We start from the raw sequence: 13,341 nt of genomic DNA on the forward strand, positions 1-13,341 counted from the left end.
ATTCTAATATTTCTTCATCTTTTGTTTGTGATATGCGGGATATGTCATGGGAGAGAGTACCTTGCGTAGACGAAAAAGGTCAAACCAGTTTCAAAATGGACTGGGTTCCAAAGACCAACTGATCCCGCTCTGTATCGGAGCAGCTATGGAGGCATATCATCAGACTTTGGTTTGTTGATAGTGGCTGTTCCTGGCACATGATATGGGACATCTCTCAACTGTACAACATTCAAAACTTTGTTTTAGAGTTTGTGTCCTCTGCGGAGAGGGAAGAAAGGAAAGGATCACACATGGGGTTTTGTGCTTAACGATGTGAAAAAATTATGGATCTGTTCCGAGATTGAATTATGCGTGCTGTTCTCAAATCATCCAAATGCAACTTTCATTGGTGAATTACGGATTGATTTTTCTTCTCGATACTCCTGAGTTTACTTAAACTGAATCGTTTCAAAATCAATTTTTTTTAATTTTGCGCATTTATTTTATTTCTTCCTTATGCTCATATTTAGGTGGAGAAATCAAAATATAAAAAAATTATTTTAAAAAAAATTCTTATTTTAAAAAAATTGTGTCTCTCTTTGGTAGGTAATCATTTGGGAAGTGATATGAAGTCTAGTGCTAAAGTGCAATTTGAGATTTGTGTAATGCACTAAAGCTAAATTGTTTAGGCTCTGTGCTCAATGGCTGGTAGGGACGAAGGATTCAAAAGGACTAGACTAGATGTAGATTGACAATGAAAGGACTTGATATTGTGGACTTAGATAGTTCTATTTAGTCTGACAATACGATGCTCGGATAGATTGAGCAGGGAGATAAACATGAGAATCTGCAGGATATATTAAAATCATATGTATCTAGAACTGTGGCTTAACATTTCCTTGATGTATGGTCTCATGACCTTAATTCCGGTACTGATAGAGTGACTGGGGGTTCTGATAAAGTAGGTCTATAGAAAATTGTTTTCTTGCTTTCTATCTGTCGGTCATATGTTGTATCATCTGTGTGATTGAAAGAGATTCGACCTGGACTGCAACATATGCAACTCTATTTCTATGCACCTCCTTATCTATGCAATTATTTATGTCTGTTAGTCATATGTTGTCTCCTCTGCGTGATTGAACTAATCCGACCTGGAACACAACATATGCAACATTCTACTTCTCAACCCCTCTATCTATGTTAGTCACATGCTGTCCCTTTTACGTGATTGGAAGAGATCCGACCTGGGACACAACATATGCACTTCTGAATCTATCTTCTTTCTTAATGATTGTCTACTCATCTAAAGTAAAGAATTCTTTGGAAGCACTTGATTGCCAGGGTATATTGGGAAATGGGAAACACACTCTAGTACATCTAAAATTAAATCATTTAATAGGTTGCCTGTAGATCTCGCTGCTTAATTTAAGTGGACAACAATATCCTTGGTCGTCGCTAGCTAAATGGTCTATTTAGGAATATAGGTACAACTGTTCTGTCATTTATAATCTGTCCAATTTGTCAACATCCTTCGTGTTTAAGTGGACAACAATACCAGTGATTGACCAAATCTAAACATGCAGGCGTGTGCTGATAAACGATATTGAATTGTCTGACAACTTTGATCCCAAAAGTCTTAAATTTTAGTTATTATTTTTGTTTTGTTAAATTTGTTCATAGTTTCCCTCTATGCACAAATTTAGGGGGATAATTAAAAAATTTAAAAACCAAACAAAAATCAGAAAATTAAAAATCCAAAAATAGTGTTATTTATGTTTTATTTCTTTTTCATAAAAATCAAAAAATCCAAAAATATTTTTGTTTCTGTTTTATTTTTTTCAGAAAATATGAAAAATACAAAAATATTGTGTGTTAAGTTTTCTTTTAGTTTTGATTTTATCTCTAATTTTTCTTTGTCTTGAAAAGTGAATTTAAATGTAGATGAGACTCATGGAGACTGTATTGAGATTTTCTAAGCCAAAGCTTCATCCGTGATTATCGAAGAATTCTCATTCGAAGGAACAAGAAATGAAGATTATTCTTTCAACATTCAATCTTTCAACCCCAGAAGCAAGGTGAAGCTGCACTTGAAGATTATGTGACAGGTTGCATTGAAGCCTCCTCAATCAATTTGCTGTTATTTACGTACCTGCTGAAGTGATCCAGAAGATTCGTTATGTCTGATATTCTCTATAAACATTCTCAAGTTGAAAGTGATGATTTTCAAGAATCTTTTCAAGAAGACTATACACCCAACGTGCGTTCAATGTCAAATTTTGAAGAGAAGCCCAACTGTTCAAGATGAAGTCATTCACCTAGAAGATTCAGTTGTTTATCTTGAAGTTGTAAAGAAATAGAAGACAAAAAGCTGAAGCCAAGCTCCAAATGAAGATTGACAAGAAAAGCCTGCTACATTTTTAGGGGGAGTTTGTTGGGTCAAAGAAAAGAAAGCTATAAACCAAGGGGGAGATTGTTGGGTCAAAAATATGGTTTATACTTTTCTTTTCTAAGCATTTATTATTTTTAGTCTTGGGCCGAAAATAATATTTTGTTTATTTGTAGCTTGAACCGAAAACCCATGTGTTTTCGGTCTAGCATTGGGTTTGGGCCTTGAGTTTGCGGCCCGTATATATATATATATATATATATATATATATATATATATATATATATATATATATATATATATATATATATATATATATATATATATATATATATATATATATATATATAACACACACACATATATATATATATATATATAACACACACACACACACATATATATATATATATATATAGTGTATGTGTGTGTATCCAAGTGTACTTGACGTTTGCGGCCTAATAGACGTGTGCATTGTTGGATCATTCTTGCTTCTACTCCTTATTCTCATTGATTTACAGCTTGTTTGTGTGTTTGATCACTAGTTGGTTCCAGATTTGGGGAGTTACATGATTCATAGTGGAATATAGTTTTTTTGATTAATCCATTCAAACGTGCATTATCCTTAACTAATACATCCCTTTGTTCAAGGGCCAAAACATGACTACTATCAGGCATCAGCTAAGGTTCTAGCATCCTTTTCTAAAGACATTTCTTTCTCCAAACGATCTATTCGTAACTTCTTCTTCTCAAAAACGCTCTCTTATTCTTTACAGCTCTTGGTAGGCGGAGTCTTTGTCTACCTTAGCTTTTTGATATGCCTCTAAGGCATCTGTAAGAGACATGTAGATTTGTTCTAAGTAAGGCTTGCAAATAGTAGGACATAAATTATTTCAAGATACCATAAATTGTACCTACTCGATGATGTTTCAGCCAAAAGGTGCGTTAGAAACCATGAAATACTAGTTCTTCATCTTCTTCGCTTCTAACTCATCTTCTGATCCAGAGGACCAAATATCATTCGGAACACAATCTACATCGGTCTTTCCAATCTTGCATAACTTTCCATTCTTCTAGATCCTTCACAGTCCTTATCAACTCCTGAAGACCAAACTTGTTCTTTTCCTATGACAAAGAAAGCTTTTTCTTTCTCAATAGCTTCAACAACTCTTTCCAAGTAGTATGCAAGATTCTTCACCTTGTTAGACTTACAGTCTCTTGCGAAGTGATTGATTCCATTGCAGTTGTGATAAATTATGGTGTCACTGTTGCTTTCAACATCAGAGGTTTTGATACTTTCAGAAGAGTTTTTCACTAGAGAGTTATGTGTTGCTGGAATTTCTTCTGGTTTAGTTTTAGTAAGAGTTGTCGTGTTGGAAGTGCGTGGATGGAAGTGTTGGTTCTGAGGACAAGGAATGTTAGGTCTAGTGAAGAGTGGTGTTTTTGGAGGGTATTGGTGTGGGAATCTTTAGTTGTATTTGTGAACCAGGAGAGCATATTATTTCTGGAAGTCTTCTTCAGAAGGGTATGGTTCATTAAGTTTAAATCCAAAAGGACTCTGGATGGCTAGATCGATGTGTCCTCCATTCTTCTGATGTTGTTGCATGACTGTTGACTCCCGAGCTTGAAGTTCTCATCAGAGTTCAATGAGATTCATCTTTTTGAGATTTCCATTTCCTTGTTAGATCATTTAACAGTTACCCAACCATCACCAAGACCATATAGAAATTTCAAATTTATTTCACGATTTGTTTTGATGGTTTTAGAACTGGTGATTTGGTTGAGACTAAGAGAAAAATGAGTAGCATCAGACCTAACACTTTTTCCAGGAAGGATATGAAAGTTGTTGAAGTCATTCAGAGCAGAAGTGAGCTTTTTATCTTTGACATTTTTAGTTCCTTCAAACAGAGACTAAAGAGTTGTCCAGACTTCATGACCAGACTTACACAACTTGATGTGGTCAAAAAGATCTCATGGTATACCACAAACAAGTTCAATAACAGCTATTTCATCGTTTTCTAGTTTGGCGAGATCTTCTAGTGTTTGAGGTCGTGGTTCTCGTCTTGGTTGAGCCCAACACCACTACCCAAGAGGGCAGCAGGAAGGTCATCAAGAGGAAGTGTTGGAACCACATAAGGACCTTCAACAACAGAACGCTAAACATCCTTTCCTTTTCTTTTCAGATAATTACTCATTATAGTTTTCCATTGCTCGTATTCATTAACAATCAATATGGGTGCTCTTGTGGAACAACCCAAACCGTTTGAGACATTGACAACATATATCGGTTGTAAATTATCCATTTTGAATAAGATTTTGAGTGACGATGGTATATAAAGAATAATTTTGGGCTTCCCAGAAATGTAACTCGCCAAGGTTCCTTACAATGATAATCTGGTGAGAGTTGATAGTAGACTACCAATCTAGGCTCTGCTACAAAATGACGAAAGCAGGAAAATGCTTTAAGTTAAATGACTATAAGTAAGTGCGGAAGAACTAACTTAACAACTCAGATGTAAAACAATAATGAAAGACCAGAAGCGTAAATAAATAAACATGTTGTAGAAAGAACAATCTTCAATATATTAAGATGTATTCACCAAGATTTGCATGAAAGGTGTAGGGAGAACCACAAACCGATTCCCCTTTTATAGACACAATGTGATGACATGAGATATAATAAAGTACAACTTAAAGATACAGATATGACTAAGTGATCTAGTCATTAACCAATAATCATTACAACTTAGCAGACATTAACTCCTAACACAAACAGACAAAATATAAGTCAACTTGTTCTGATAACAAAACAATCGTTTGATGATTTTTTCTTCGGAACACACCAAGACTTATGATCTCTCAACTTTGGACAGCGACTAATATTTTTAACTTCGGAGAAGGTTACTTAAATGTTCAACAGAAGCTCTTAATACATTTCCTTAATCAAATTCACAAATTTAATGAAGCATGTGATTTTTTGAAAATCGGTTAGCATTAAGTTTTAAGAGTCACCAAGTCCAAAATGTAATCAAATGCTTACATTACCATTATGGATGAAGAACTTTCATGGATTAAGTGAAATGAAAACAAACACATAAACCATTTGTTGCTTACTAATTTGAGTTTCCATTACATAACCAATAAATTAGCCAATATATCAAACATTCATTCATCTAAACTCACGATTAAAGACAAACAGACATTAAAAGATTTTTAACTAGAAAATATTTCCATAAACTTAAACCACAAGTTCATAAGCAATCTTCAAAATAACTAGTCATCCATGGGTTAAACCAACATCAAACAAAGATAAACTTAGCCTAACATGGCTAAAATTAATGAAAAGTAAAATAGTTTAGAGTTACCAAACTTTATCCAAATGAAAATAAGATGAAAATGATGTGTTCTTCAAGTTCTCCTCCTCCTCCAAGAGCTCTCAAGATGTAGAGAAAAGCCTCTAATTTTTGGATCTAAAAAGTGAGCAAAAGAAGCTCACCAATTTTCCCCATATAGCATCCATAACTGAGATTTCAAATCTGCCCTTGCAAGCTCATATAGACCGTTTTGTAGATTCAAACAGACCACATGAGTGAGGTTGAGATGATGAAATGCTTCGTTCAAAAGTCTAATTCATCCATGAGCTCTTATGATTATTTCTCCAAACCACTTGAATATATTCTAGGCCCATTTCATCCATGAGCTCTTATGATTTTTGCTCCATATCTTCCTTTAATCTACCCAAGCCAAAATCATCAAATCTCTTCTTAGATCACTAGCCCATTTGTTTGCATCATGTTCTTGAAACCAAGCCTAATTATTTTCATTAAGTAATTTGGAAATGCACCGCAAGCTTCATGTTTTGAGGTCACGTACTCTCATAATGGCTATGCATTGAATCGTCTTTAATAAATCCGCAATTGAACTCAAAAGACTAGAAACCCTGATAAATATATAAAAGAGCAAAAATAGGAAAATATGCATGAGGAATAACTAAAATGAGATGAAATATGCTAAAACAAACTATAAAAAGAAGTAAATAAAATGAAACTATCAAGTGGATTTACAAAGAAACACCATAGAAAAAACAAGGATCACAAACAACACCCTTTTCTTTAACATGAGGCCTTTATTTATACTACTAGATACATACATCAAAGACTTATCCTTCCTTCAGTTCTTTAAACTTCTATCATCTTTATGTCAAGAGGTTTTTCATGCATGCATAACACACACATGCAAAGTGTATTCACCTCTTTAATGTTAAGCCATATACATGTCAGGTATAGACTTTATCCTTGTAGTTTGTGTATAGTATATACTCTCTTAAGTCAACATGACTTATCCATTTGTTCTTGTATTTTTTGTCTCTGGATGGGACCCACAATTAATCTATGTCATCAAAATTCATTAAAGAGTTTGAGGAAGTGGCTTTTTCCTTATCTTTTGATGAGGTACAGGATGGATAAATATCTCTAATATGTTGTCTATATTGATAAATCTTGCTCTGTGTCTGTGGCTATTCGGTTCGGTTTTTGGTTAGATCGGTTTGGTTTTATCAGTTTTATTTAGATTGTAAATATAACCATAACCAGACCAAATAAGGTTCGGTTTAATTAGTTTCGGTTTATTCAGTTACAGTTTATTCTGTTCGGTTTACCAGATAAACCAAATGTAATTTTGCTCGTAAAAATAAATAATAAACTAAAAGAAAAAAAACTTACCAAAACTATTACCAAATAAAAAAATATATTGATATATAACATATTATATTCAATCTTTTATGAAGATGAATCTTTTTGTTTGTCAAGAGGACAACATTCCAACAATTTAGAAGTTCACATTCCATTATCATAGACGTAAGGATAATATGGTTAAATTTTTTTAATTATTATAATAATTCTAAGGTATAAAAAATGATTATAAAACATTAAAAACATTATAAAAAATGATTTGGACAAATATGATATTTTGAAGTTTTATGAAGGGTAAATATGATATTGAGAAATTAAGCTGAACAAATATAATATTTTGAGGTTTAAGAGGGGCATATATGAAATTCTCCCTTGTTTTTATGATGACATTTTTATTTATTTTTGTTATTGATGTATTTTTTTCAAATATTTATTATACTCCCTCCGTCCCAAAATTATAGTCCATCTTTCCTTTTTGGTTTGTCCCAAAATAATAGTCCACTTCTAAAAATAAATAACATTTTTATCAAAATACTTCATCATTATTACTTAACCAACTAAGCATTTAATGGAACATTAAATGTAAAGTAAAGACAAAACTGTCATTTTATTGTATAAAGTTAATGGTAATTAATGTTTCATTAATCTGTATGTTTTTTGTCTGTGGAAAATAATTTTGGGAGAATTCCTCCATGCATCATCTTTTTTGTCATTTAGTGTTTTTGAAGCCCATTTTGATTTGATATATTTTGTTTTTTTTTGTTTTTTTTGTCTTTTGTTGTCTTTTATTTATTTATTTATTTATTATTATTATTATTATTATTATTATTATAAAAGTATAATTATTATTATAATAATTCTAATTATAATAATAAAATATATTATTTTTAATATTAATATTAACATTAATATTAACTAGATAAGAAAACCCGCTTCGCAGGGTTGGATTCGCCACTAATGTTATCGGTCGTGCTTGAAGGAGTTTGTTGAGGATTTTGTACTTGTTTTGGATTGTTTTGCAGAGTAGCATGTAAGTTGCCATGTTTAATAGATAGGAGACCAAAATAAATTTAGCATATTACCAAAACCGCATCTACCTAGTATCCATTGCTTAAAAAGTAAACGGGAAATTAAATATCCTCCTACTTTTTGTTCCTACAAATCCTCCTACCAAATTAAATAGTGACATGTGTAATATTAATGAAATTTTATGATACTTTAGTAAACTAATATGACATATGTCATCATTTAATTGGGTAGGGGGATTTGTAGAAACAAAAGTAGGAGGATATTTAATTTCTCAAAGTAAACCAAAGTCTGAATGATCATATAATAGAAAGACAATGTTATAAAATAGATTTTCAATGTACAAATAAATGTATGTTGCTTTTAACCGCCCATGCTTTCCTGCCATCTTTAATAATGTTCTTCATGTAAAGGTCAAGTTTTTTTCTCTCCGGTGACAAAGCCAGACAATAAACGTAAATAGTTAACTCGACTCAAATAGTAAAAAAACTCTTACCCCATGCTACATATAAGATTGTGAGTACTGGTTTTATTAATTAAATTAGATATCAAGATGAGATTCACACAAAAATATTTGAGCTGTGTCATATTAGCAACACTTTATACACAAAATGAACTTAAACATCAGATTAGTTTCTTCATATCAATAGATTCAACTATTTGAAATTTTCCTACACGAATGAAATTACAATCCCCCGTTAGATCGAAAAGAAACAGAATCTACAGCATAAAAATGAACCATTGGAGAATGAATTTGCATTGCTGCTGTAAGTGGACTTTATAGCAATGTACTTTTATGGCCATTGTACTTCATTTATTGTATACATAATTTTTTAGTAAATATATGAATTATAACAAATATTTTTTGTAACAAATTACCAGGGATAATAAATGCGTTCAACATCTTTTTTTTTTTTTATTGATTCGAAAGAGAATTTTGTACGGTTTTTGACAAAATCGGCATCAACATATCAATCATTATGCCATCATGCGACAATGATATCTCTTATTTTTGATCCATTCTCTACCAATAAATAATATATGATTAGGGTAAAAAGATCGAGACTGAGTCTTTATTTTTTGCGCAAATCCAAAAACTGGCTTTGGGCTAGCTATGTTTTTCGGCAAGTATAGTTAGAGCCTGAGGTTTGTTTTTTTTTTTTTTTTTTTTCTTTTTTGTTGCATATATAAAGAATATATGCTTAGAGTAAATAAAAGAAAGATAAATTAGAAAAGGAATACTGATGTAAAACTGTAAAGAAAAGTATAATAATCAAATTTTACTTCCAAAACACGATTAATATGTGAATTTATTATATGGAAAATCTATCAAAGAGAAAAGGTTAACAAAAAAACACACCTGGGAAGAAATTGGGCATGAGCAACATTGCATAAAGACCTAGGGCAAGTAGCCTTGAGATCCACCGTCGGGTTACCCTGATTCAAAGCAAATGATTAGGAATTTTTTTTCCTGAAATATTAAATATACATAATATATTACCAATAAAATTAAAAGTCTGCTTAAACACAAGTAATGCTACAATAAACAAATAAATTATAAAGTATATTGCTAATTCTTGTATTGAATAGCAAATTTGAAATATACGGAAAAGGAACTCTGACCTAAATGTTTTCCAAATTGGTAGCGAGAGAAAAAGTCAAAAAATGGAGAAATTTGAAGCAAAAAGCATAGCACTGAAAAAGTACTTCTTTTTACCATTGCTTGAAATCTTCAATCGAAATCCAGGCCACATTACACTTTTAGTAAACTCCTAAGGCAAAATTATGAAAAAATGGAAAAAAATAAAACAAAATTATAAACATCCCGCAAATTTTGTATTTGAACATTATATCAACATTCATTATAGTAAGTATACGAAGCCCTTTACCGCTTAACACCACATCAGGAATCCACTGTTCATGATAGTATTCCCATAAAAAAAATGGATAAAAAATGATTTAAATTAAAATAATTTGCAACATCAAAACATAAGATTAAAAAAGGTGATAGGTTGTAAATTGTGTCAATGAGTGTGAGATTTACATTCTTTGCAACAGTAAACAATGCTGAAGCATACAACATCAGAATGTGAAACAAATTTATTTTATAAGATGATAATTCGTAAGAGTAGAAGTAACATTAAATAATACATGATAATTGGTCAAACACTTATGGATGAGTCTTTTTTTAATTATACATGATAGTTGGTCAAACACCTATAGATGGGTCTGTTTTTCTATCAAACAACACTTACCTCCTGTGTAGTAGTATCTTCAAATATTTTATAAAGTCCCTTTGATCTAAATTTTAAGGAGATATAGACAAAATTGCAAAAATGGTCCCTGTGGTATATAATAATAATGATGATAATAATACCAGTAATGAATTTTAGGGAAGCATCTGTGAGTTGTTTATTTTGTCCCTCATCTTGTTGACAAAAACACTAGTAGCTGCCACGTGTCCATAAAAGTTAAGAATCTCAGTCAATCTTTGTGATAATGATGACCAATGCATGATTGAAAAGTTTGACATGAGATACACATCATGCTTTGAGGTAGCCCATACCAGATTCCTTAGCTGTTTACCATAGAAAATCTTAGGGCTATTTTGGTAATATCAGTCTAATAGAAACAAAAGGTAATGATATATCATATATAGTAACCTGAAAATGAAGGATTGTAGGTTTCACTGATCTTGTATAATGAAAGAACTCATAGTAGTTACTATCTTTGGACTTCTATTTGCATTTCTGTAAACAACAACAACAACAAATTTATCAGAATATGAAGAGTGGAAAAAGGAATTGTATTTATGAAAGTAGATATTGTATTTGCAGTACCTTATCAAGAACATCACTCAATTAGCTTTCTTTCATTGATGAACCTCTACCTGCACCACCATTGCCACCAACAAATTAGTTAGTTCGGCTTGAAAAGATGGTTGAGAATGAAAATTTAGAAACCTGGGTGAAGCATTTCATCGGGTAGTGGGTGTCTCAAATATCAACATAAACAGGTTTGTATATCTGAAAAAATGACAAAATCAATATTTCTTATGTGTAAAATGAAACACGTAAGACCTACAGATTTCCGGAATTGTAAATCAAACATGTTATATTAAGCTATTGAGTCTTCATTTCAATTTAGGTTTTGGGTGAAATCTTAAATCAAAATCAAAATCACTAAATACTCAATACGGATTACCTGGAAGCATGAATAGAGACGCAACTCTTTACCTCATATTTTTACCACTTCGTCACTATACTGTGTTGGGTGGAGGGAGGTGTTGTAGACTGACACGAAGCACATGAGCGGCCTCCGGGGACTCTTTCCAGTCGACCATATACCCTGTTTCTGAAATGCTGAGAAAATGCTATTTTTGTTGAAGCGCAAAACCGACGGGTATGGCTGATGGAGCCATCTTCATCGTCATCACGAAAGAAGTCGAATTCCGACATTGGAGGCAGAGAAAGGTACGACGGCGACTGCTCCTCCTGGTGGTCATGGTGATCTAGAATCGATGGCTGAAGGATCAAGTTTTAGAAAGATCCGTTATCTAATTCCGACCGCCACCGAGTCCCTCCTTTTCCCCCACTCGATTTCCCGACGAATTCAACCAGAAACAAAAGCAGCAGAAGGCCACCGGAGCAGCCCCTTACGCACCACCACCGAAAAATGTCGCCACTGCTGTAGTTGCTGCTGCTGCCGCCGCCGACCTCCATCTGCCGCCGCCGCTGCTCCTACCATCGCAGGTAACAATCGCCGCCCTACCCTCGTTGATTTCCACTGCGGCGTTCGAAAAACCTTCCCGACCGTTCGCCAGCCGTAGCGTCTCCGTTGGTCTAGCTGTTGCCACGCCCGCCGTGATTTCCAAAACGGGGTTCCGGTAACGATCAAAGAAGTGGTTGCGATGACCAAATTGGAGCGGTGGGCATATACGAAACGAAAGGAAAAGTAAAGAATAGTGGTGTAATCGAGAAGCTGAGCCAGATAAAGACAAAGACAAGGTAGATTGCTAACACGTGTCTAGTAAGAATATAAACAATGACAAAAAAAAAAAAAAAAAAAAAAAAAAAAAAACCCACCAAAAGCAGAAAAAAAACGTTTTTGAACATATACATATAAACAGAGGACCATTTCTGCCAGCCCTTAGAAACTTTACTATTCCTAAAGGTCCACAACTTATATATATATATAAAGTACGTGTGTTATCAAATTGTTCAACTATTATCAATTATACACTGTGTGTGTTCAACTATTATCAATTATACACTGTGTGAGTACATCAATTATCAAAAATATTATCATGTCTTCTGCAGTGAGATGATGCTAAATTATTGCATGAAAACAAACAACTTTTATAAAGATGAAAGAAGATGCTCCATTATCGCCAAAGAAGATTTCCATTATCAAAAAATGACAAAATATGATGCCAATTTGTCAAAAGCTTTAAAGTTTTGTCTGCCACATCTACACTCTGACAAATGCAAGTTGATTCAATAATTCTCAAGATGATCCGGTAATCCTTCGGTTTCCCGTCTCAAGATGTTTCAAGACTCCAAAACTCCTATATATTGAAGGGACATGTTTTAATGAAATCTATCTCAAAGTTCTCTAAAAATCTCTCTTATAAAACTTCTGTCAAATGTTTAGTTCATGTCTAAGAAAAGAGTTCTCCTATCTACTTCTAGATGTTCAAAATCTTTAGATTTTCAAATCATACTTGCTCCAGACGGATGCTCTGATTGTAATTTAAAAGAAGGTAATATATAAAGAATTTTATTCAATTATTGTCTTAACTCTGTTATCGCTATGACAGTCTCTTTTCGAGTTATTCTAACTATTAATTCTACAAGATTTGAAATTTTTGTTAAAATAATACTTGCATTTAATAATAATCAAATTCATGCTTGAAATATTATGTCTGATTCAAAGATACAAGCTAATCGTCATTATTATTGTAATCAATTAAAAGCTTTACAAGTTCTAATCCATAATCATGAGTTTAGAAGCAAAGATAGAAAACAGTTTTATAAAATAATGTATGATTTTTATCATCAAAAAATATCTGAAACTACTAGTTAGCAAATGGTATCAGAGCTACGTTTTAGACCAGAGATTAGTATGTATGATAACTCTGTTTGTTATTTGGTTAATTTTTGTTTGAAGAATTTTAAGAAAATTATGAGTTTTGTTAAGAATGATACAGAGACCAGACCAGTGATTGGTTGGATTAGCGTAAGACGTGCAAGTATGGTA

The 13,341-nt window shown here is 32.7% G+C and overlaps 1 long non-coding RNA gene across 5 annotated transcripts; it reads right to left on the bottom strand.

Moving 5' to 3' along the window:
* Positions 1 to 5,596: 5,596 nt before the first annotated feature.
* LOC145132725 (uncharacterized) lies at positions 5,597 to 12,052 on the bottom strand. 5 transcript variants are annotated; one of them, XR_013718215.1, is made up of 7 exons: positions 11,046 to 12,052; positions 10,923 to 10,972; positions 10,746 to 10,832; positions 10,460 to 10,660; positions 9,800 to 9,854; positions 9,443 to 9,519; positions 5,597 to 6,305 (listed from the first exon to the last, which is right to left on the bottom strand). It is a non-coding gene; the product is annotated as an uncharacterized LOC145132725 (long non-coding RNA). The 5 variants fall into 5 exon arrangements; XR_013718214.1 differs by lacking the exon at positions 9,800 to 9,854 and having other exon boundaries at positions 5,599 to 6,305; positions 11,046 to 11,108; positions 11,319 to 12,049; XR_013718216.1 differs by lacking the exon at positions 5,597 to 6,305 and adding an exon at positions 8,387 to 8,753.
* Positions 12,053 to 13,341: the final 1,289 nt, after the last annotated feature.

The sequence above is a fragment of the Lactuca virosa genome, chromosome 8, assembly GCF_052849685.1.
Source record: "Lactuca virosa cultivar CGN04683 chromosome 8, Lactuca_virosa_CGN04683_v6, whole genome shotgun sequence".
In the NCBI taxonomy this organism is placed as follows: Eukaryota; Viridiplantae; Streptophyta; class Magnoliopsida; order Asterales; family Asteraceae; genus Lactuca; species Lactuca virosa.